This window comes from Xyrauchen texanus, chromosome 3, assembly GCF_025860055.1.
Source record: "Xyrauchen texanus isolate HMW12.3.18 chromosome 3, RBS_HiC_50CHRs, whole genome shotgun sequence".
NCBI classification, from domain to species: domain Eukaryota; kingdom Metazoa; phylum Chordata; class Actinopteri; order Cypriniformes; family Catostomidae; genus Xyrauchen; species Xyrauchen texanus.
In genome coordinates, this window is record NC_068278.1 from 29,247,733 (window position 1) to 29,273,708 (window position 25,976).

The 25,976-nt window shown below is 44.6% G+C and overlaps 1 long non-coding RNA gene across 1 annotated transcript; it reads left to right on the forward strand.

The window, feature by feature from the left end:
• Nucleotides 1-1,533: 1,533 nt before the first annotated feature.
• Nucleotides 1,534-25,711, forward strand: LOC127633923 (uncharacterized). The gene is made up of 3 exons (XR_007969279.1): nucleotides 1,534-1,593; nucleotides 17,660-17,866; nucleotides 25,357-25,711. It is a non-coding gene; the product is annotated as an uncharacterized LOC127633923 (long non-coding RNA).
• The last annotated feature ends 265 nt before the right edge of the window (nucleotides 25,712-25,976 follow it).

The following is a 25,976-nucleotide window of genomic DNA, read 5'->3' on the forward strand; positions in this document are numbered from 1 at the left end:
AAAGTATGGCAAACTGGCAACATATTTTACTGAAGCTGTGGTGTTTAAATCAAACTTTGAGAGAATTTAGGAGGTTGTTCACAATGGTAATCTATCAGATATTTGAACAAAATGCAGAGTTAGCCGAATCTGTGATAATTGAATAAAGACTGCTAAATGTAATTAATAATGTATGCATGAACAATAAAACTAGATACTACTTTTGTTGTCCTCATAAATGGATTGCAGTGATGGCCTGTCTTTTTATGGTTTTATAAAAACAAAATCACTGTTGACTCTAAAATGGCATGCAATTAAACTGGAGACCTACTGGGAAAAATGAATTGAGTATGATACTCTGTGTAACACTTTTAGCTTTAAATTGATAAAGTAGATCATAACAAGAGTGGTTTACATCTCCCTATCTTGTGCTAATATACCAATTAAACAATACACTGGGTAATGTTGGGGAGTATGTAACATGCATGTTTATCTGCAGGTCAGCTGTACTGGAGCATTTTCACAGATATTCATAATATGAAACATTAAAAAAGCACTTAGATTTTTTTAAAATTCATAATGTCAACTAGGTGCCTCCCTAAAAGTGATGCCTTACACACTAGCCATAATTATTTTTGACTCACAAAAATTATTAACAGGGATAAATTTGCATGAAGAGATTATAAATTCTTTCATAAATTCTAAGATTCTAAAACATCTTAACTTTTGTCAGTATGTACAAAATAATACATCTTAATGTCAATCTTGTGTATGTATTTTTGTTTTTTTAATTTTATGTGAGATATGATGTCTCTAAAAATATGCTTTTTAACCATAATAAAAAAAATATTATTGAACAAAACAACCAACTAGAAATAAAATCCTGTAGATTGACATGACTGGAGGATGGAATATAATTTAATCCAATCTAAACGCCACTTCGGATCAGGACTGGATTGAAACATAACTGAACTGAAAGAAGATTGAAGAAATCTGGGGGAATAATGACATGCTTATTTAAACACCAACATGAACATATTTCTAAAATACATGACAGGGATGAATATGCCGAGAGTCCCCAGAACTCAGTGTAAATACATTTGGAAGCTGGATTTTTTTTCCACAGGTTTAAGTCTGTGCCCTGAAATTATATGGATTTATTTTTTGCTAAAATGATACAAAATGTCATGCAAGTTTGTGAAGTATAATTGAAAGTACATGCTTTGCTAAGCAGGGCCCATAGAGTTTTGTAGTGTTGTACAACTGGACATTTGGGACAACTCTCAAAAAAAAAAAAAAAAAAATTCAAAAGGGGCTCATTTTAGCTTTGCAGTCAGCACTGTCCTTTTCACTTTGCTAATAGCAATAACTTAGCAGGCTATTTCTCCATTTGGGACTGCAGTTTCTGCCAGGCTATTTTCAGACTCTTTGCCATTGGTCCACAGATCAGCATGGACCAAAGCCAGAGCACATGATACTGTTACAGGTCTCTTAACTTATGTCTATAAAGGGTAATCAGATACTGCACAGCAACTATTGTAGTTCAGGGCTGGACTGGGAAGAGAAATCGTCCCGGGATTTTACATAGCAACTGGCCAAAAAGTTGTTGAGCAGGTTAGTCACTGTCCTTTTCTGCATATCGCGGTGTCATTCTGCATAACTTGGAGGCTCATTTTAGCTTATCGTGGGCCATTCGGCATTCTGGCCCAGTATGCCAGATTACCAGTCCAGCCCTGATTGTAGTCATTTACAGCTAAATTGAACATTGAGAGAGTAGATTGCCTTTGTAAGAAAAGAAAACCAAACTACACAGAGAGAGAGAGAACATTTAAAAAGCTGTTGTCAACAGATTTTTCAAAGTTCACTTGCACTGGTTGCCGAATATTTAACTCTTATACTTGCATAATTAGAAGTTCTAAGGCCATGTCCACAGTAATATATTTCCATTTGAAAATGCATCTTTTTCTCTAATTTTTAGCGAGATTGCGTTTTTCACAGTGAAAACCTAGCTTTTCAAAAACGCTCAGGTGGATAAATTTCAAAATGCCGTCTTCACCTTGTAGTGTGGACAGGAGAAACAGAGATATCTGAAAACAATGATGTATTTGTTGTCATGTGATGCAGTCATGTGATCTATTCAATCCAAAACGATCAAGTTGATGGCCCATGTTGTAGCAGCATTGTTGTGCCAGCTATTCACTTTGATAACATTGTTAAAGATAAATGTTACTTTGTATAACCTTCACATTGCACTCCTTCAAAGGTGACCGGAAGTTTACTCGGAATTGGTGTCCGGCAACAATTTTTGTGCAGTAAGGGGATTTAAGAGTTTTAATATGTTTGTGTGGAAAATAAACTTTTGGAAAACACTTAAAAACTGCAGAGTGGATGGAGAGCATTTCAAAAACGAATATGCAGTTTTTAAATGTATCTAGATTCATGTGGACGTAGCCTTAGAAAAAGAGATTTATTTTTCAGTCTTGCTTTTTAAAAAATCATCTCATCCCCAAAGTGGTCACATTATATCTTTTTTAAATCACATTGAGCTCCATAGACTTGAAGCTATTTTAATCCATTCTGTTTCATAAGAATGCAGAAAAGTAATTAAAATACTGCTAAGATTTATATCAGCAGACAGAGAAGGTCTATGGCTAAAAGTGCCAGTCTTCCCATCGAAGAGAGAGAGAATGACTCTTTATAAAGCTATTGAAATGAAATAGAAGGCCATGTTATCTTTTCTAAGAATGATTTAATGCCCTGCTTCCTTGACATTGCCCGAAGCTACAAGGTTTTCATTTACATGCTTATTATGCATTTTATTACAATAAGTATATATTTGAGATCTTGGAATAATGGAAGCTAAGATGCTGAGGATAAGATAACCTGATCCCTTACAAAAAAGTAATTTGGCAGTACCACGGTATGGTGACGGTATCATTTACATTTATGCATTTGGCAGACGCTTTTATCCAAAGCGACTTACAAAGCCCTTATTACAGGGACAATCCCCCGGAGCAACCTGGAGTTGAGTGCCTTGCTCAAAGACACAATGGTGGTGGCCTTGGGGATCGAACCAGCAACCATCTGATTAACAGTTATGTGCTTTAGCCCACTACACCACCACTCAGATGGTAATACTGCAGTACTTCTATATATACTGTATTTACATGATACTCATGATTACATGAAAAAATACCATGGTGGTATGTGCAAACACATGGTACAATCTCCAAACCACTATTATAGTTACATGGTCTTTTTTGTTATTTGTTTGTAATTACAACTGCTCAAGTTGAAATGTTTTCATATTAATGTTATTTTTTGTTTTTTAATTAATCATGGAACACTTCTGCATTAAAAAGATCTAGGTAAAGGAATAGTCCACCGAAAAATGAAAATTCTCTCATCATTTACATTCCCTCGTTCCATCGCAGATGTGTAGGCCTATGACTTTCTTTCTCCTGCTAAACACAAACTGTAACGGTTACCCTGTCTTGTCCCTCTGTTGCCCTTTGTTTGTATTCTGTCACTTTTGGTATCCCTTAGTTTTCACTTTAGTCCCTTATTTAACTCCATAGTCCTCTGTTAGCGTCTTGTGTTCACTGTTCATTGTTTGCACCTGCCCTTGTTAATTTGCCTTTGGTTTCTGTTAATCACCTTGTTATCTTGTTTGAGTTCTGTTCTTTCATTGGCCCCTTTTCCCATGTTTGTGTATTTATACCCCGTGTCTTTGTTCAGTCTTCGTCGATCGTTGTTTGATGTTAGCCTGATGTGTGCTTCTCTCCCTTGTTCCCTGTTTGTCTCTACCGTGGTTACCTTAACTAGTTTATGTTTCTTTTCCCCATCGTGGGTTGTTCTTTTGTTCATTTGGTATTTTCTGATTAAATAAACTCAAACTGCGTTTGGATCCGCATCTCCTCGTCAGCCTCGTTATTCAGACGTTACAGAACGATCGACCGCACAATGGATCCAGCAGTTTTTCGGGCGAACTATGAACTGCTCAGCCTGAAGCAAGGGGACCGACCTATAGAAGATCACATCCACGACTTTCTGGTTCTGGCAAACGTTTCAGACTTCCCTAATTTCTCCCTGGTGGTCTTCTTCCGAGGCAACCTGAGTGACGGGCTGAAGGAGCGGCTGCCACCGCCAACGCGCGACTGGACGCTCCGCGCGTTCGTTGAGGAGACCCTACAGATCTGCGGTTCTCCCTTAACAGTGGACATCCTCGAGGAGAACCCCGTAGCGCCTCCCGCAGTATTGACCCTCCATTCACCCGTGGTTCGTCCTTTCACGCCAGTCAACGAGCCAGCGCGGTCCTCTTCGTCTGCCCGGAGGAGGAGGAGAAGACAGGCTTCCGCCTCCCGGCCCACGCCTGCCCCGGTCTGCGAGCCAGAGCCCACGCCTGCCCCGGTGAGCGAGCCAGCTGCCACGCATGTCACAGTGAGCGAGCCTGCGGCCACGCATTTCACAGTGAGCGAACCAGCGCCTACGGCCTCTACCGTCAGCAAGCCTGAGCCCTTGCCAGCCACGGTCAGCGAACCTGAAGCCACGCTGACCAGGAACAACATCCCAGCTTCGCCAGTCACATCAGCCCGGAGGAAGAGGAGAAAGGGAGAGGTCTCTGCACTCCAGCCACCGCCTGCCACAGCCCCATGCTCTGAACCCCCCTTGGCTCTGCCCTCAGTGCCCAGCGAACCCAAGCCGGCGCTTACCACGGCAACCCAGCCAGAGCCAATAGCCTCAAATGTCAGTGAGCCAGTGCTTGTAGCCTCGGACGTCAGTGAGCCAGCGCCTGTAGCCTCAAACGTCAGTGAGCCAGCGCCTGTAGCCTCGACCGTCCCTGAGCCAGCGCCTGTAGCCTCGACCGTCCCTGAGCCAGCGCCTGTAGCCTTGACCGTCCCTGAGCCAGCGCCTGCGGCCTCGACCGTCCAAGAGCCAGCGCCAGTACCCGTGACCGTCCAAGAGCCAGTGCCAGTAGCCTCGATCGTCCAAGAGCCAGAGCCCGAAGCCATGACCGTCCAAGAGCCAGTGCCAGTAGCCATGACCGTCAAAGAGCCAGTGCCAGTAACCGTGACCGCCCAAGAGCCAGCGCCAGTGGTCGTGCCCATCCTAGAGCCAGCACCTCTCGGGTCTTCCAGGGCTCCTCCTCCCGAGCTTTCCAGAGCTCAGCCATCCGAGTTTCCCGAGCTTTCCAGAGCTCAGCCATCCGAGTTTCCCGAGCTTTCCAGAGCTCCGCCATCCGAGTTTCCCGAGCTTTCCAGAGCTCCGCCATCCGAGTTTCCCGAGCTTTATAGAGCTCCGCCATCCGAGTTTCCCGAGCTTTCCAGAGCTCCGCCATCCGAGTTTCCCGAGCTTTCCAGAGCTCCGCCATCCGAGTTTCCCGAGCTTTCCAGAGCTCCGCCATCCGAGTTTCCCGAGCTTTCCAGAGCTCCGCCTCCCGAGCTTTCCAGAGCTCCGCCTCCCGAGCTTTACAGAGCTCCGCCTCTCAAGCCTCTCGAGCCTTCCAGGGCTGCGCCTCTCAAGCCTCTCGAGCCTACCAGGGGTCCGCCCCTCAAGCCTCTCGAGCCTCCTAGGGCTCCGCCTCTCAAGTCTCTCGAGTCTTCCAGGACTCCGTCTCTCAAGCCTCCCAAGCTTTCCAGAGCTCCGCCCCCTGAGCTCCCCAGAACTCCGCCTCTCAAGCCTTCCAGGGCTCCGCCCCTCAAGTCTCTTGAGTCTTCCAGGACTCCGTCTCTCAAGCCTCTCGAGCCTGCCTGGGCTCCGCCCCTCAAGCCTCTCGAGCCTTCCAGGGCTCCGCCCCTCAAGCCTCTCGAGCCTGCCAGGGCTCCGCCCCTCAAGCCTCTCGAGCCTCCCAGGGCTCCGCCTCTCGAACCACTCGAGCCTTCCAGGGCTCCGCCCCTCAAGCCTCTCGAGCCTGCCAGGGCTCCGCCCCTCAAGCCTCTCGAGCCTTCCAGGGCTCCGCCCCCGAGTCTCCTACGGCTCCGCCCCCAGAGCCTCTTGAGCCTCCTACGGCTCCGCCCCCAGAGCCTCTCGAGCCTCCTGCAGCTCCGCCTACGGGGCCTCCTGCGGTTCCACCCCCAGAGCCTTCTACGGCTCCACCTCCAGAGCCTCCGATTGCTCCACCTCTCGATCCACTCAAGCCTTTGACGGCTCCGCCCCCAGAGCCTCTTGAGCCTCCTACGGCTCCTCCTCTCGAGCCACTCAAGCCTTCGACGGCCCCGCCCTCAGAGCCTCCCGAGCCTCCTACGGCTCCGCCGCTCAAGCCACTCAAGCCTTCGACGGCTCCGCCCTCAGAGCTTCCTATGGCTCCACCTCCCGAGCCTCCTCCGGCACCGCCTCTCAAGACACTCAAGCCTTTGGCGGCTCCACCCTCAGAGCCTCCTACGTCTCTACCCCCAGAGACTCCAGAGTCTTCCTGGTCTCCGCTCCTAGAGCCTCCCACGGTGCCGCCTACCTCGGCTCCGCCTCCTGAGCCTCTTTCAGCTCCGCCTCCCAAGCCTCTCCCGGCTCCGCCTCCGAAGCCCCCATTGGCTCCGTCTTCAGAGCCTTCATCGCCCTCGCCTCCTTCGGCTCCGCCTCCTGAACCTCCTTCAATTCCTCCTCCGGAGCCTCCCGGGCCTTTCCCGGCTCCGCCCCCGAAGCCTCCATTGGCTCCGTCTTCAGAGCCTTCTTCGCCCTCGCCACCTTCGGCTCCACCTCCAGTGGCTCCGCCTTCTGAGCCTTCTACACCATCGCCTCCCTTGGCTCCGCCCAACACTGTTCCGCCTCCTGACCTGCCCAAGGCCTTACCACCTGAGTCTGCCATGGCCCTGCCTAAGCCTCCTATGGCGCCACCTCCTAAGTCTTCTATGGCTCCGCCTCCGAAGTCCTCCTTGGCTCCGCCTCACACGGCTCTGCCAGCCTCTGTCCTGTGGCCTCTTCCCAGACCTCCCGACCCAGTCCCAGGCCCCCTGACCCAGTCCCTATCCTGTGGCCTCCTCCCAGGCCTCCTGACCCGGTCCCTGTCTTGTGGCCTCCTCCCAGGGCTTCTGACCCTGTTCCCGTCCTGTGGCCTCTCGTTATTCAGACGTTACACAAACGAAGATGATTTTATAAATATCTTAGCTCTGTTGGTCCATACAATGAGAGTGAATGGTGGACATAATTTTGAAGGTCCAAAAAGCATAGAAAGGCAACAGAAAAGTAATTAATACATCTCCAGTGGTTAAATCTATATCTACATAAGTGATATACACTGCCTGGCCCAAAAAAAAACATGTCACCATTTGGATTTAAAAAGCAGATACTTAAGAGCTTATGATTGGATCATTATTGCAGTGATTAAAGTTTCAGCTGGCAACAGTTCTTTTAACCCTAACTGATGCAGTGTGTAGCTTCTCATTTCTTAAACATCCATGTTGGAAGACGGATCCCGTGGCCCTGCAAAAGATGTTACTGTGTTTTAGAAGGGGACAATTATTGGCCTGCATCAAGCAAAGAAAATTGCAGATTGCTGAAATCACTGGAATTGTGTTAAGAGCTGTCTAATGCATTATTAAAACCTGGAAGGATAGTGGTGAACCATCAGCATTGGGGATGAAATATGGTCGAAAAAAAATCTTGAATGATCATGATCAGAGATATAATTGTAAAGATAATTATAAAAGTCTTGGTGAAGTCACATCATAAAAAATTTACAGTAGAACTTACAGCTTTGTTTAATAGAGAAAGACACGCACAATGCGACGAAAACTAAACAGCTGTGTGGCCACATTAAATCCACTTGTTAGTGAGGCTAATCAGAAAAAAACTACTTCAGTTTGCTATGGAGCATAAAGTTTGGACTGTAGAGCAATGGAAAAAGGTCTGATCAGACCAGATTTACCCTATTCTAAAGCGATGGGTGCATCAGGGTAAGAAGGGAAGCGCGTGAAGCAATGCACCCCTCATGCATAGTGCCCACTGTATAAGCCTCAGGAGGCTGTGTTATGATCTGGGGTTGCTTCAATTGGTCAGGTCTAGGCTCAGCAATGTTATACAGCAATAAAATGAAGTCAGCTGACAATCTGAATGTACTGAATAACCAGATTATCCCAACAATGGATTTTTTCTTCACTGACATCACGGGCATATTCCAGAAGGACAATGCCAAGATTCATCAGGCTCAAATTGTGAAAGAGTGATTAAGGAAGCATGAGGAATCATTTTCACACATGAATTGACCACTGCAGAGTCCTGACCTTAACCCCTCTGAAAGTCTTTGAGATGTGCTGGAGAAGACTTTACAGAGTGGTTCGACTCTCCCGTCATAAATACAAGATCTCTGCCAAAAATTAATGCAACTCTGAATGGAAATAAATGTTGTGACATTGCATAAGTTAGAAGAATGTGCGCCGTAATCAAATGCAGCAAAATGCGGTCCAATGAAATATTAGAGTAAGTAATTTTTTTTTTTGGCCAGGCAATGTAAAAGGTGTGGGTGAGAAACAGATCAACATTTAAGTTATTTTTTACTATAAATCTCCACTCCACACATTCTTCTTCTTTTGTTTTAGGCAATTCACATTTTTGTGCATATCGCCACCTACTGGGCAGGGAGGAGAATTTATATTTAAAAGTACTAAAGTAAATTTCACAGCCACCATTCACTTGCATTGTATGGACCTACAGTGCTGAGATGTTATTCTAAAAATATTCGTTTGTGTTCAGCAGAAGAAATAAAGTCATACACATCTGGGATGGCATGAGGGTGAGTAAATGATTAGTTAATTTTCATTTTTGGGTGACCTATTACTTAAATATATTGCTTTTTATCTTTAAACAAACCAATTTGTTTGTCACCTCTCTTTATCTGCAATGGTTTATGGTACATGTAACTGTACAGCAAGCACATCCAAACCCGACCAACCTGCTTCCAACACACACACACATACACACACACATTCACATACACACACACACATGTTGGTCTACCTATCATTATGAGGACTTTCCACAGACATAATGATTTTGATTATACTGTCAAACTATAGATTCTATCCCTTAACCTAACACAACCCCTAAACCTAACCTCACAGAAAACTTTCTGCATTTTTACATCTTCAATAAAACATAATTTAAAATGTTTTTATGCTATTTACATTATGGGGACACCAGACATGTCTTCATAAACCACATTTATAGCATAATACCCTTGTAATTACCAGTTTATAACCTGAAAAATTGTCCTCGTAAACCACATAAACATGCACACACACACACACACACACGTATGTGTTGGTGCAGCTATCCTTATGAGGAACCTCCATAGACATAATGATTTTTACACTGTATGAACTATAGATTTTATCCCCTACCCCTACCCCTAACCCTCACAAAAAACTACATTCATAGCATAATACCCTTGTAATTACCAGTTTGTAAGCAAAACAAATGTCCTCGTAAACCACCCAAACCCGCCCACACACACACACAGACACACAAACACACATTCAACATCAGTTTCTCTTCTCTAATGCAGATTGTGCTTTGGCATAATGTTTCACTTTGTCAACCAGAGTACATTAGATTAAATTATATTAAGACTAACTGGAAGCTGTTTAGACTGCTCACTTTGACAAGGTAGAAATGTGCAGTGAAGGGCATGTTTCCAGATGAACTACTGCAGCCTTGCAGGCAAATCTTTTCAGGGACAAGGCAAGATGTCACTGATATAGATGTGTTGTACATAAGCTATTAGTTTCTCCATTAATGTCCCTCGTAGTGTTCAAAAGACATGAGCTTTATAATTAAATCAGCACTAAGACAGGCTACAGTCGCCATAAGGACCTTTGTGTTATGTGTTTTGCTAGCAGTCATGCCACTAAATAACACAGAGGAACTGAGTTGCAGGGCATGTTTTTGTATTAGTCTTGGGGAGAGAAACATCTCTTGCTCTTCAGAAGGGATCTAGCTCCAATGATTTAGATGTGTGTGATTTGCTTTGAGAGGTCAATCCCAGAGAAGCCTGTTTTTGTTGCTCTGTTGAGGCTGTGGTAGTCAGGCATTGCATGGTAGTATTCCCTATAGACTCAGGTACCAGATACCAGGTAATGGGAGGACAGTGGGCAAGGGGGAGGGGGAGACATGGAGGACCATCTGCCAAGTTTTGGGAAATCGCTACAACATGCAGGTGCTGCAATATTTTGCACAGCATGCAAGTAAAAGAGCATGGAGGAGATTTTTCTAGCCTGAAAAACCTAGACAATGTGCTTACATTACATTGAAAGACAATAAAAATCTTAAATTTTTTAATTAACTGCAGGTGGTAGGTCATGACCGAAATCAGGTCTCTTATACTATAATCTAATCTGTGACAGACGAGTTTGGCTTAACTATTCTGCCATAGACAGAGATAACGTCAAAATTGTAGTAACTACAGAATCCACACAAAAAGTGTGGATACTGTGAACAAATACATCAAGTGTTTGCCTTTGAAGGGCAGTATAGAGTATGTATCCTTGGATTACATTTTCATTGTGATAAAACATGCAGTCCTTTATTTCCAATATATTACATGTACCTGACTCACTGATGTGCTATGCAGCATGTGCTCACAGAAAAAATGCAATTGCTCAGATGTCCAAATATAATATTACATCTAATAAATTCTTATGCAGATGTTTGACTGTGTGTCTGCTTTGACAATCAACTGTTTCTGTATAATCCAGCGGTCAAAGAGAATGAAATTAAACAGATATGCTTATCTAACGTATTTATGAGAAAGACGGGGGACAAAACTGAGATATAAATTCTGAGCTATAATCCTAATATGTTATCAAGGGGCAGGGATTGTGATGCAGTCATTCAGGTGTACCAGACCAAAGTCAATGGATTAGTGGAAAGGTTATTGTAATATTTTAAATAACACAGAAGCAGATTTTATTATTAAAAAGCTGAACATACCATCTGTGCTGGAATACTTCTGTTGCTTGTAATGCATTACATCCCACGTTTTACAACAATTCGCAATTCAGCTTTTCATCAAGTAAGATGTTCTGCTAAAGGGGAATTGTGAAGTGGTCCAATGAAGTATGTCTGATACACTCTGAACATGTGTATGAAAAGATGAATAGTGGCCCCAAGTAATTACATCAGGGTATTGGAATTCAAGTAATGTAATTTTTGTGTTGTGTGGAAGGAAACTGAATGAGCTATGCACTCTTTATCTAACATTTGGATGGATGGATGGATGGATGGATGGATGGATGGATGGATGGATGGATGGATACAGTAGATGGATGGATGGATGGATGGATGGACCATCAAACATATTGTCCAACCTGCGTGTGTGTGTGTGTGTGTGTGTGTGTGTGTGTGTATTTATCACTTTGTGGGGACCAAATGTCCCCATAAGTATAGTAAAACCCGAAATTTTTGACCTTGTGGGGACATTTTGTTGGTCCCCATGAGGAAAACAGCTTATAAATCATTCTAAATTATGTTTTTTGAAAATGTAAAAATGCAGAACGTTTTCTGTGAGGGTTAGGTTTAAGGGTAGGGTTAGGTTTAGGGGATAGAATATAAAGTTTGTACAGTATAAAAACCATTATGTCTATGGAAAGTCCCCATAAAACATGGAAACACAACATGTGTGTGTGTGTGTGTGTGTGTGTGTGTGTGTGTGTGTGTGTGTGTGTGTGTGTGTGTGTGTGTGACTGTATCACCATATGGCCTCATGTGGCACTAACAGCCTTATATTTGAACTGCAGTTGCAGCTTTCTGTGACAGGTATGCCAGCTAAAATCAACAAATCCAGCTTGCGTGTCTCATCAGGCTGCCTCTGGACTCATCTGTACTGACTGACATTTTCTGCTTGTTGCCTGGGGGATTACAGTGTGGATAGAACAAAGGGACAAACATAATGTTTAGTGCTACAGCAGTTTGTGTCTTCTGTCCAAAGGCAGAGAGTGGTGGAATATGTAATAATGTTTGTACTTCTGACGCAACTTGATTATAGAAGTGAAGGCTGTAAAACATGTTTTGAGATGGAATATTTGGAAGTTCTATGTTAAATAAACAGTTAAATATTCTTTTAAAAATCATTAAATCATTAAATATATTAAATACATAATGAAATCATTAAAAACTACTGTATCAAATGATTAAATTGATCATTATATCACTAAATAAATCAATACATTTCCCTTGTATTTCATTTTGTTTTAGAGACGTGCCGATAACCTTAACCCTGGAAATGACAAAGACACAAAGCTCGTGCTTCAATAAAAATTCAACCCAAATATATGGCTCAATCTGTCACGAACCCCGCTCCCTCGCTCCGCCCTCTCGAGCTTCCACGCTCGTTCTGCCCCCTCGAGCTCCCACGCTCGTTCCGCCCCCTCGAGCTCGCATGCTCTTTTTGCTCGCTCGAGCCCTCACGCCCACTTTGCTCCTACTCGCTCACATGCTCGTAGGCAATCTCACTTCCTCGAGTTTCTCATGCGTTTCCAATCCCCCAGAACATTATGACCACCTGCACTCGCGTCATCTGCACTCCTGCACATTAGTTTCACCTTCACTCGTCTCATCACCTGTCATGGTTTACACCTGCACTTGCCCCTATATATATCACTACCCTTTCGTCTCACGGTGGTTGGTTATTGTATTTAGTTTCCCGTGTCTTTGCCCCCCGCTAGTCTCGTCTAGTTCTGAAACTCCTCTCGTTTACCCCTTAGCTTGCCAGCTCCCCTTGTTCCCCTGTCTTTTGCTCCCTCTAGTCCCGTCTTGTTTGTATATTGATTCCCCAGCTTGGACCTCACGCTCCCTTTGACTACTCTCTCCCGGATTTGCCCCCTTGTTTATATCTTGATTCCCCGGCTTTTGACCTAACGCTAACCCTGACCATTCTTCTCTGGATTTGCCCTTGTTTTGTACTGTTGCCTGCTTTTATTTTAATAAAGCAGTTTTTTCTCCGACATTGTGACTGTCTCTACTTGTATTCGCTACACAATCGAAAATGGATGAAAACTAATGCCAAATATACTAAAGAGGCATTAATTGATTTATTTAGACATTTAATGATTAATTAAATAAGTTTATAGTTCTTAACAATTTCAAAGTTTTTGGATGATTTATTTAAATATTTATTTAATGATTTAATTTTGAGTAATTTGGCCCTCCATATAACACAACCATTATCAAAAATTAATTACATAAATGAATGCTACTTGCCATTTTATTTATTGACATTTAGCTGCAAATAGAGACATTCTGAGTGACAGTGTTGTGCAGCTACATATTTTCAAGTAATTAAGCCGAAGTAAAGCTCTGTAAGCTACTAACAAAAAGTAGCTAATTTTGATGCTGTTTGGGAGGGCAATGTCTTTCTAAATATGTCACTATTCAGGACTATATTGTTGTAATCAGAGCAACAATTATCTGGCACAAAACAATGTGAATCTCAATTACGAATACAGTATTAAACTGCAATGGTAAGTGTGTATTAAACACAACCAAAAAAGCTATAAAACGTCCTGGTTACTTCTGTTACTTCCCTGATGGAGGGAACAAGACGTTGTTTCGATGAAGTAACACTAGGGGTCACTCTTGGGAGCCCGAGACACCTTCTGATCTTTGATAAAAGGCCAATGGGAATTGGCTAGTGGTATTTGCATGTCACTCCCCTGCACATACGGGTAAAAAGGAGCTGGCGTGTGAATCGCTCATTCAGGTTTTGTGCTGAGGATCCTAGAGAGAAGGTCCCATCCATTTCAACGGGTAGTCCAGCGTTGTGGCAGGAAGGACACTACGTCGATGAAGTGACCCCAGGGGTCCCCTACAAAAACGCCACAACTAGCTGGACTGTGTTACATGAACTGGTGATGCGAGACAGGCAGCCTCATAGCCAGCTCACCAGGCCGACACGTAATCTCCACTGACGTTGTTATGAGCGTGAAACGGCCCTTCGGGGACAAGTTGACTGCCCAAAGAAAGAATAGGGGCAGGCTAGCCCAGTCGTGCCATTTCCCACTTTTTTTTTCGTTTTTCTCCCCGAAAAGAGTGAACATTTCTCAACTGACTGAGACCACCAGTGTCCACGTCGGGGGGGTGTCACTCCCAAGGGGAAGACACCGCAGAGACCACATCCCACCCAGAGAAGGGGGTATTTTGAGTGGAAATACGTCACATGGTCTTGCCGACTCTTTTTCGTTGGAAGTGAGTCATGTGGAGTAGTCACATGGTAGGTCCTAACCAACAGGGAGGAATTTCTACAAACATGGTGACTGGGGCAGAGGGGCCTCTGCCCAAGGAAGCCACAGTTTACCAGCAGGTAAATGATTTAGCAGAAGATATATGTTGCATGGGATTACCTACTGGGAACCAGCACATGCGGAGCACCTACTTGCAGGTTCACCACCTGATCCCTGAATGGGGTCATGGGAAACTTGGACACATAGCCTGGTCGGGGCCTCAGGATTGTGAGAGTAGCCCAGACCAAACTCCAGTCACTTATCTCTGACAGAGAATACTTGCAGGTCACACGTCTTCAACTCAGTGGAGGTGCAAGCGATACACCCGGCTAACTGTCCGGCCAAGACACGGGACAAAACCAGCTCAACCCAGAAATTGTAGAACCTCGCAAAGGTGTTGTTGTTGCCCAGCCCACTGCTTTGCAAATGTCTGTTAGAGAAGCACCTCTTGTCAGGGCCCAGGAGGCCGCCACACTCCCGGTAGAACGGGACACAGAACCGCACTGGACACAGAAATGTCAAGGCTGGGGCTGCCTCTTCCTGGGGCAGCACTTGCAGGTTCACCACCTGATCCCTGAATGGGGTCATGGGAAACTTGGACACATAGCCTGGTCGGAGCCTCAGGATTGTGAGAGTAGCCCAGACCAAACTCCAGTCACTTATCTCTGACAGAGAATGCTTGCAGGTCACCTACCCTCTTGATGGAGGTGAGCGCCGTCAGGTGGGTAGTCTTCAGAGAGAGTGCCTTAAGCTCAACTGACTCTAATGGCTCAAAGGAGCCCCTCATAGGCTTTGCAGGACTACAGAGAGGTCCCATGAGGGAACGAGGCACGGTCTGGAGTGATTCAACCTCCTGTTGCCTCTCAGGAACCTGATGATCAGGTCGTGCTTTCCTAAGGACTTATAGTGACATATAAGACACATGAATATAGCGGCTATGTACACATTCAAGGTGGAGGGGGACAGCCGTGCCTCCAAACTCTCTTGCAGGAAGATCCCACTGTGCATCTCTGGGGGTCTTCATGTCGGGAAGAACACCACTTAGCGAACAGATGCCACTTAAAGGTATACAGGCATCTCAAAGTGGGAGCCCTAGCCTGAGTGATCGTGTCTACCACAGCGGATGGTAGGCCACCTAGGTCTTCCACGTCCCATCCAGGTGCCAGACATGGAGATTCCAGAGGTCTGGTCACGGGTGCCAGATGGTGCCCCGTCCCTGAGGAAGAAGGTCCTCCATCAGGGGAATTAGCCAGTGGGGGATGGGGGGGGTGGTTGTTGACACGAGTAGCGTGAGGTCCGAAAACCAAGTCTGGGTAGGCCAGTAGGGTGCTACAAGGACTTCCTGTTCCTCGTCCTCCCTGAACTTGCACAGTGTCTGTGTAAGTAGGCTCACTGGGGAAAATGTATTTTAGCGTAGTGCAGGGGGCCATCTGTGTACTAGCGTATCTATAACGAGGGGTGCCTCGGCCAAGACGTATCCTTGCGGGCAGTAAAAGTATTCTGGGAAACCAAACAGGTAACCTATAGTGGCAGTGTGTCCGCTGCAGTGTTGAGGTCGCCCGGTATGTGAGTGGCTCACAGAAATTTGAGGTGCTGCTGACTCCAGAGGAGACAGCGGGTGAGTTGTGACATACAACGGGAGCGTAAGCCGTCTTGACGGTCACCATTGCCATTTTGTCTGTCCAAATCAGCATCTGCTTGCCCTTGATCAACAGCAGGTACCTCCGCAAGGTGAGCAGTATTGTCAACAACTCGAGGCAGACAGTTGACGTGCCAACGTGGCCTCAGGCCCGTCCAGGAGCCGGCAGCTGCGTGCCCGTTGCATACAGCACCCCAGCCCATTTTGGAGGCATCCGTCATAACCACGACGCGCCTGGAGACCTACTCTAGGGGGACACCTGCCCATAGAAATGTGAGGTCAGTCAAAGGGCTGAAGAGGGGCGACAGACCAGTGTGATGGCCAAGCGATGTGTCCCACAGCGGCATGCCTATCTCCGGACTCGAGTCTGGAGCCAGTGCTAAAGCAGTCTCATATGCATCAACCCGAGTGGTGTGGCCACCGCTGAGGACGCCATATGCCCCAGGAGCTTCTGTAACAGTTTCAGTGGAACCTCTTTTCTCTGTCTGAACGCCTTCAAACATGTCAGCACCAACTGTGTGCACCGTTCATGAGGCGCAGCGTCATTGAGACTGAGTCCAAGCCATGAAAAGAGATGCTCCGAACCGGCAGGGGCTTGCTCTTTTCCTCGTTGACCCGAAGCCCTAGCCGGCTGAGGTGCGTGAGGACCAGGTCCCGTGCGCACACAACACATTCCGAGAATGAGCTAGGATTAGCCAGTCGTCGAGATAGTTGAGGATGTGAATGCCCACTTCCGTGTGTGCCGCTCATTTAGAATATACTCTTTTAGGAATTATACTCTTTTAGAATATATTCTTTTAGTTTGTTCTGCCAAAGAGCCCAGGGGCAATCTCTGCAGTGCACCAGTGCAGAAAGGGGGAGAAGCCGCTGTAAAGCACTGTCAGAATCCAATGTCAAGCCGTGGGAATTCAGCTAGCTTATTTTTCATTGAAATAGCGACCACTCGGCTCCGAAGAGAAAATCTGAATGAGCGGTTCGCACGCCAGCTCCTTTATACCTGTATGTGCGGGGGAGTGGCATGCAAATACCACTCGCCAATTCCCATTGGCCTTTTATCAAATATCAGAAGGTGTCTCGGGATCCCAAGAGTGACCCTTAGTGTCACTTAATTGACACAATGTCGAGTGAGTGACAGATAGGGAAGGTTAGATTTTCTAAATCTGAGTTAAAATAAAAAAAATTTATGTGAATACCTTACATGCAAGACTGCGCAGGAACTCTGTGATTTACTGATTCAATTCAGTAGAATGATTAGAATGATTCGGACTTTCCAGTGCTTCGTATGCGAGAGTGCATGTTTGAATGTTACCTTGAGATCTTTCGGACACAAAGCTGCTCAATACAATTTCAAAAATGTTTTGCTAATATCACGATACCTGGCTAGTCGATGCCAAATTTAAATATTAATAGTATAATATTTACACTATTGTTATAGCAGCTACTGTCACGCTACTGAACAAAGTTAAAGTAGCCCCCAGAGTAACCCCCAAATTTCAGACCGTTCCGTGTTAAAACAAAACTCAAAGCAACGATGAATAGAAGTCACTTTGGAACGCATGTGTCTCGAGACGCTTTTTTAAAAGTTGTCTTTTTTGTTAAGACGACCATCTTGCACACATTAACCGAGAAGAATAAGTGAAACAGTACAGAGGGTCGCAAAAAAAAAAAAAAGGTTCAGTTTTAACAGCCCCAACACTCCTGATGTTGTATATGCTTGTGAACAGATAGGCTACATGGAAGTAAGTTAAGCAATTTGAACAAAATAATTAAAGTAATGCAGTTTAAACAGGTATAATCAGGCCAGGCAAACAATATTCTGTCAATCTCTCTGCAGCATACCCAGATCATCAAAGGCAAGCAGACGTTTCCCAGCTACCAAAACAGCCATGTCTGTGTCTGCTGAACTGTGACCCTCCAGACCACCATCTTCTGTCTCTCTCCAGGGTGGCAGAGACCGATGGTATTTACAGCTGAGGAGAGCTCTCACCAGGGGGCTTGTGATGTACTGTATCCAGGAAGATCCACAGGCATGCATCAGTAAGTAAGTATTTCAACAGACTACACACAGTGGGGTCCTCCTATTACTGAGGTGAGGGGGCTGTGTGTAAAGGTCAGTGTCATATACTTTACCTGATGTTCAAGAAAAGAGAATATATTTAGTGAAGTACAGGCTGTGACAAGAAGAGTCACACAAGTATTACAGTACATAAAGTACTAAGGAAATGGTCATTAATTGTATAACAATGAAAATACTGTATTGTAAGCAAATGTAAACAAATGTGGAAAGCTGGATAATATGGCAGTCATCTTGGACTTATTCTGAAATCTCTTGTGTGGATGCAACATCATGAAAGCAATTTTTTGGAAAGGTGTGATAAATTCAGTAGTTTCTGGCTTCAGTTCATATATATATATATATATATATATATATACACACACAAGTGCTGGTCATATAATTAGAATATCATCAAAAAGTTGATTTATTTCAGTAATTCCATTCAAAAAGTGAAACTTGGATATTATATTCATTCATTACACACATACTGATATATTAAAATGTTTATTTAATTTAATTGTGATGATTAAAACTGACAACTAATGAAAATCCCAAATTCAGTATCTCCGAAAATTAGAATATTACTTAAGACTAATACAAAAAAAGGATTTTTAGAAATGTTGGCCAACTGAAAATATGAACATGAAATATGAGCATGTACAGCACTCAATACTTAGTTGGGGCTCCTTTTGCCTGAATTACTGCAGCAATGCGGCGTGGCATGGAGTCGATCAGTCTGTGGCACTGCCCGGGTGTTATGAGAGCCTAGGTTGCTCTGATAGTGGCCTTCAGCTCTTCTGCATTGTTGGGTCTGGCGTATCGCATCTTCCTCTTCACAATACCCCATATACTTTCAATAGGGTTAAGGTCAGGCGAGTTTGCTGGCCAATTAAGGACAGGGATACCATGGTCCTTAAACCAGGTACTGGTAGCTTTGGCACTGTGTGCAGGTGCCAAGTCCTGTTGGAAAATGAAATCTGCATCTCCATAAAGTTGGTCAGCAGCAGGAAGCATGAAGTGCTCTAAAACTTCCTGGTAGACGGCTGCGTTGACCTTGGACCTCAGAAACCACAGTGGACCAACACCAGCAGATGACATGGCACCCCAAACCATCACTGACTGTGGAAACTTTACACTGGACTTCAAGCAACGTGGATTCTGTGCCTCTCCTCTCTTCCTCCAGACTCTGGGACCTTGATTTCCAAAGGAAATGCAAAATTTACTTTCATCAGAGAACATAACTTTGGACCACTCAGCAGCAGTCCAGTCCTTTTTGTCTTTAGCCCAGGTGAGATTCTTCTGACGCCGTGTCTTGTCCAAGAGTGGCTTGACACAAGGAATGCGACAGCTGAAACCCATGTCTTGCATACGTCTGTGCGTGGTGGTTCTTGAAGCACTGACTCAAGCTGCAGTCCACTCTTTGTAAATCTCCCCCACATTTTTGAATGGGTTTTGTTTCACAATCCTCTCCAGGGTGCGGTTATCCCTATTGCTTGTACACTTTTTTCTACCACATCTTTTCCTTCCCTTCGCCTCTCTATTAATGTGCTTGGACACAGAGCTCTGTGAACAGCCAGCCTCTTTAGCAATTACCTTTTGTGTCTTGCCCTCATTGTGCAAGGTGTCAATGGTCGTCTTTTGGACAGCTGTCAAGCCAGCAGTCTTCCCCATGATTGTGTAGCCTACAGAACTAGACTGAGAGACCATTTAAAGGACTTTGCAGGTGTTTTGAGTTAATTAGTTGATTAGAGTGTGGCACCCAGTGTATTCAATATTGAACCTTTTCACAATATTCTAATTATCTGAGATACTGATTTTGGGCTTTTTCATTAGTTGTCAGTTATAATCATCAAAATTAAAGGAACGAACACTTGAAATATATCAGTCTGTGTGCAATGAATGTATACATTATCCAAGTTTCACTTTTTGAATGGAATTACTGAAATACATCAACTTTTTGATGATATTCTAATTATATGAATGGCACCTGTATATATATATATATATAATATAATTTATAATATAACATAATATAATGTAATATAATATCATATCATATAATATCATACAATCATAAAATAATATCATATCATAAATATCATATGGATCAAGGGAATGCATCCTTATTTTTTAATGCTGTAGTAATTCATATATTCAAACTGACATTTTAATGCTTTTTTCTGTTCAGTGTAATTTTCTAAAAACGGAAAGAGGGATGATCAGAACCCTCCTTTAATTTCTCTCTGTCTGTTTATCTCTCGCTCACTCGTACATACACGCGTGTGCGCACAGACCGGGATATTTAACAAAAGTAAAGTCATTGGCACTCTTTATTTGGTGGAATTTAAAAATGAAATATCTCCCACGAGTGCAACAATGACATGAATGGTTACAACTGTTGTAACCTCCATTCCCTGATGGAGTGAATGAGATATTTTGTCGAATGTAGTGACACAAGGGGGGGGAGGGGTTCTTAATTGAGAGCCTCTCATACCTCTGAACTTGAGAAAAGGCCAATGAGAAATTGGCAGACAGAAACTGCATGTCCCGCCCCCGGACATACGAGTATAAAGGAAAGCGGGCATGCATCTGTCAGTCAGGTTTTTGCACTGAGCATTAGGAATTAGTCCTGTGGAGCCCTACCCCAGTACAGAGCACTTGAGAGGAAGAACATCCAGGAACCGAGAGCTTAGTGACTAATCTGGGAGAGAGCGCACTGGATCACTTTGGTGAAGGGCGCTAAGTGCAAGTGGAACACCTGGTTGGCTGTTCAGTATTACCGAGTTCTACTGGCTCAGACTTGAAAAAACACGGGATGAGACTGACTCAATCCTGAGATTGTAGAATCTCGCAAAGGTATTGTGTGTTGCCCAGCACGCTGCTCTGCAGATGTCTGCTTAGAGAGGTGCCATTGGCCAGTGCCCACGAGGATGCCACACTTCTCGTCGAGTGTACTCGAACATGCAAGGGGGCGGGCACAGACTGAGTCTGGAAGGCCAAAGAAATGCGTCGACGAACCAGTGGGCAGCCTCAGTTTGGAGACAGCGTTCCCTTTCTGCCGTCCGCTGAAGCAGACAAAGAGCTGCTCAGATTATTTAAAGCTACTGTATGTGTGCGGTCCAAATAGTTACCCAAAGCACATACAGGACATGCAACGAAGGCTGGGTCTGCCTCCTCCCAGGAAAGCTTGCTTGCAGGTTCACGACCAGGTCCCTGAAGGGGGTCGTAGGAACCTTGGGCATGTAGTCCGTTCGCGGTGTTAGGATGACGTGAGTATCTGCCGGACCGAACTCCAGGCAAGTGTCGCTGACAGAGAATGCTTGCAAGTCCCCGACCCTCTTGATAGAAGCTAGCGCTATCAGGAGGGTTGTCTTCAAGGAGAGGACCTTGAGCTCAACTGAGTCAAGCGGCTCGAAGGGGGGTCTCTGAAGGCCCGAGAGAACCACTGAGAGATCCCAAAAGGGGAACAGGCTTGGCCAGAGAGGATTCAGCCTCCGGGTGATTCTAAGGAACCTGATAATCAAGTTGTGCTTACCCAAGGACTTGCTGTCCACTGCATCGTGGTGGGCCGTGATAGTGGCTACATACACCTTCAATGTGCATAAACCTCACTTGCAGGAATTAAAGCACTGACCGTACTGCACATTTCTGAGGGTTTTCAGACTGGGAAGAATACCAATTTGCGAACAAGCGCCACTTTGGGCATTAAGCTGCCTGGTAGAAGGAGCTCTGGCTTGGTTGATCATGTCTACGACTGCAGGTGGTAGGTAACACAGATCTTCTGTGTCCCATCCAGCGGCCAGACGTGGAGGTTACAGAGGTCTGGGCGTGGATGCCAGAAGGTGCCCCGTCCCTGGGAAAGAAGGTCCTTCCTCAGGGGAATTTGCCAGGGAGGTGCTGTCGTGAGGAGCGTGAGATCCGAGAACCAAGTTCGAGTGGGCCAGTAAGGAGCCACTAAGGTGACTTGTTCCTCGTCCTCCCTGACCTTGCACAGCACCAGTGCAAGAAGGCTCACTGGGGAAATGCATATTTGCACAGCCCCCGGGGCCAGCTGTGTGCCAAAGCATCTGTCCCAAGAGGGGCCTCTGTTAGGGAGTACCAGAGCGGGCAGTGGGAATTGTCTTGGGACGCAAAAAGATCTACCTGTGCCATGCTGAACTGGCCCCAAATCAGCTGGACCACCTGAGGGTGGAGCCTCCTCTCTCCACTGAGCGAGACCTGTTGTGACAGCGCATCCGCTGTCGTGTTGAGGTTGCCCAGGATATGAACTCGCTGCTGACTCCAAAGGAGGAGATGGCAGGCGAGTTGTGACATATGACAAGAGCACATGCCGCCTTGGCGATTTATGTACGCTACCATTGTGGTGCTGTCTAAACGGATCAAGAAGTGCTTGCACCGAATCAGTGGGAGAAACCTCTGCAGGGCAAGGAATACTGCCAGCAACTTTAGGCAGTTGATGTGCCAACTCAGCTGGGGCCCCATCCAGGAGCCAGCGGCTGTGTGCTCATTGCACACGGCTCCCCAACCCTGTTGAGAGGTCTCTGGTGACCATGACATGTCTGGACACCTGCTGTAGGGGGACTCCAGTCTGCAGAAAACAGAGGTCTGTCCAAGGGTTGAAAGTCTGATGGCAGGAAGGGGTGATTAACACACGGTATGTGCCGCGGCGCCATGCCCATCTCGGGACTCAAGTCTGAAGCCATGCATCATCCCGAGCTGCATGACCGTGGCCGAGGATGCCATATGCCCCAGGAGCCTCTGGAACTGTTTTAGAGGAACCGCTGTGCTGGTCTCGAAGAGAGTGAGGCACCTTATCACCATTCATGAGGCACGCTGTCGTTGATACTGAGTCTAACTCCATGCCGAGAAAAGAGATGCTCTGAACTAGGGAGAGCTTGCTTTTTCCCAGTTGACCTGAAGCCCTAGACAGCTGAGGTGCCTGAGCACCTGGTCCCTGTGAGCACATAGTAACTATCGAGAATGAGCTAGAATGACACAGTCGTCGATGTAATTTAGAATGCAAATGCCCACTCCCTGTAGCGGGGCAAGGGCTGCCACTGTGACCTTTGTGAAGACGCAAGGGGACAGGGACAGGCCGAAGGGGAGGACCTTGCACTGAAACGCCTGGCCGTCAAACGCGAACCGTAGGAAGAGTCGATACCGAAACAGAATGGAGACGTGGACGTACGCATCCTTCAGGTCTATCGCTGCGAACCAATCTGATGCCGAATGCAGGTTAAAATCTGTTTCTGCATGAGCATTTTGAACGGGAGTTTTTGTAAAGTCCAACTCGCAAGTCCAAGATTGGCCGCAACCAACCACCTTTTTGGGTATGATGAAGTAAGGGCTGTAGAGACCCTTCTTCATCTCGGCTGGAGGGACAGGCTCTATCACGTCCTTGAGTAGCAGAGTTGTAATCTCTGCCCGTAAGGTGCTGGCGTTTTTGCTGCGCACCGAAGTGGAGCGAATACCATTGAAACGAGGCGGGAGCCTGGCGAATTGATCGTGTAGCTGAGTCAGATGATCCTGGTCAACCAGCGTGACAGGTTGAACAGCGAAAGCCATGTGTCCAAGCGCCGTGTGAGGGGCACTAAGAGGACGATCTTTTTTTATGTACAGGGTGGGGCTTTGCAGCGTAGGGAGCAGGTAATAATGTGTCGGGAGGCAAAAGCACGTCCCGAGGCTTGGGTGCTGAGAAAAAACTCTAAGCAATTACCTCCCTATGTGCACCCGGCAGGAAACTGAGGAGGTGGTCCTGTGAAGACGTCTTCGGAACCCGTCAGCATCGGCCCGCCGGGGATGGGCAGTCGCAGGTCCGGAGGTGAAGTAACTGCATCCAGTGAGCCGGGACTGTGGTTTTTGGTGTTGAAAAGCTGAGCATGCTGCAAAGCCAGAGACTGAACCACAGTGGGTGGTAACACATCTGTGGTGTGTGGAACTAACAATGCATTGTGGGGAGGGTAATTAAATATTAAAAACAATATCTCCTTCAAACTGTAATATATTTGGTGCACAAAAATGAACAATGCAAAACTACTTGAATCAAGGAAAACCCAGCGTGCCGTGAGAACGGCGCGCACCGGCTAGATGACCCAGGAAGTGAGGAAATCGCTCTTTAATTAACAATGTGGGAAAACAAGGATTTTCCTGCCAGCCCTCCACCGGGGGTACCAGCTCCGGAGCGAATATCTGACTCCCTGGATCTTCCGTCTCAGGAGAGCTTAGGAGCTTTCTGGGTCCTAGAGGAAGTCCTGAAGGGGGGTCTTGTTTTATTTTATTTATTTTTTTAGCTATGACATGTCTATTCATAAGGAATATTATTTGATACATTTTCTGCTTTTGTTGGCAAAGTTTAGTATTTATAAACCAGTAGTTCAGCAATACCTAAGAACATTTTCCACTTTGAGTAACAAGAAAATATGTAAAAAATGTAATATTTTTATTTAAACTGTTTATTTATTTATTTTCCTTTTTGTTGTTGTTTGTTTTAATAAACCTCTTGGCTCTAGATGTAAAAGTTTTGTAACTAAAAAATTTTTTTCAATGTCTGAAAAAAAAAAAAAAAAAAATATATATATATATATATATATATATATATATATATATATATATATTTAAAAGATAACTATGTTTAATGATATATTGATATAAATATGTATAATCATTATATGTTGATTTATTGTTATATGAGGGCTTTCTCAGCAAATATTTGTATATGCGATTAAATTAATTAATCGGGACACCATGTATTTAATTCGATTAAAAAAATTCATATATTGACAGCCCATAATATATATATATATATATATATATATATATATATATATATATATATATATATATATATATATATTGACACATTTTATACATATATTTTGTTGCCTGTGTTTCCAACATCAGTCACTAGGGGACCACCAGTACCCCAACCCCTCACCTAATTTTTTTAAACTACTACATTTCTTGGGGTAAAACTTTGGTAACACTTTATTTTATAGTATCCTTATACATATTACAAGTATTGACTATAGTAATAACAGTAAATTATGCATAATTACAAGCAGCTGTTGTTAATTAATATAAAAAATACCAAAACTTTTGTGGCACCAAAGTGTGTAATTTCTTTGCCACCAAACATTTTCAGAAAAATTACAAAAACTGCTACTGTCTTGCATTGATACATTGGTTGTACACACAGATAGTTCCACCCCAAACTTACACCATTGGTTGAGACGATATTGCTGTGTCATGCTGTATAAGCCGCTTAAACAGAGGAATGTTTTGATAGCACTACAGAACAACAGTGTTACACTTTTAGGTGAAATCAACCTACAGATTGCTTACTTATAGATGACTGCATATTTGACAGTGATATGAGATCATTTTAGCATCTAACAAATTACAGACATCAGTGTTGGAAGAAAAAGCTGAAAATGAAGCTGTCCTCATTTCTGCCTCTCTCTCTTGCGCACTTTTAGCATGGAAGGGGCTACATTCATGTTCTTCACAGATCAGTACCAGTCCTGGAGGCCCGGCGCTGTTCTGATGATGTGATTATTTCCCAGTGGCACCTGGGAACAGGGTGGTTTAAGAAGGCAATGCTCACCGCCAAGTGTGCAGATGTTTCTAATTGCTTTCCATTACCAAGAATAACAGCTTTTTATATCTATCAGCAAATAATTCAGCAGAGTTCCAGACTGTTAGGATAACATATCCCATCTGATGACCATCACCAGTTGTCAGCTATAGGAGAAGGGTACTTTGCCATGCCTTTGTTAGAAATCGCCAATGATGAACTATTGGTAATGTCACCTTCAGACATTTTTATTCCACTTTCCAAGAAGTGTTTGGGCATTTGAGGCAGCTCTTATCACTGTAAACATAAATCTGTAAACATAAAGGTAACACATTTAAAAATATATAAAGCAGTGTTCTTATGTTGTCGATCAAGTTTTCATTCCATATTTCCAATTATTGCCACTCCTTTGTCTTTCATGTTTCTTGATATAGACCAACCAAATGTAAAAGCATTATCAAAGTAGATAATAATTCTGACCTCTTATAATGGGGTCTCAGTAACCTGCCAGGATAAAGCCCT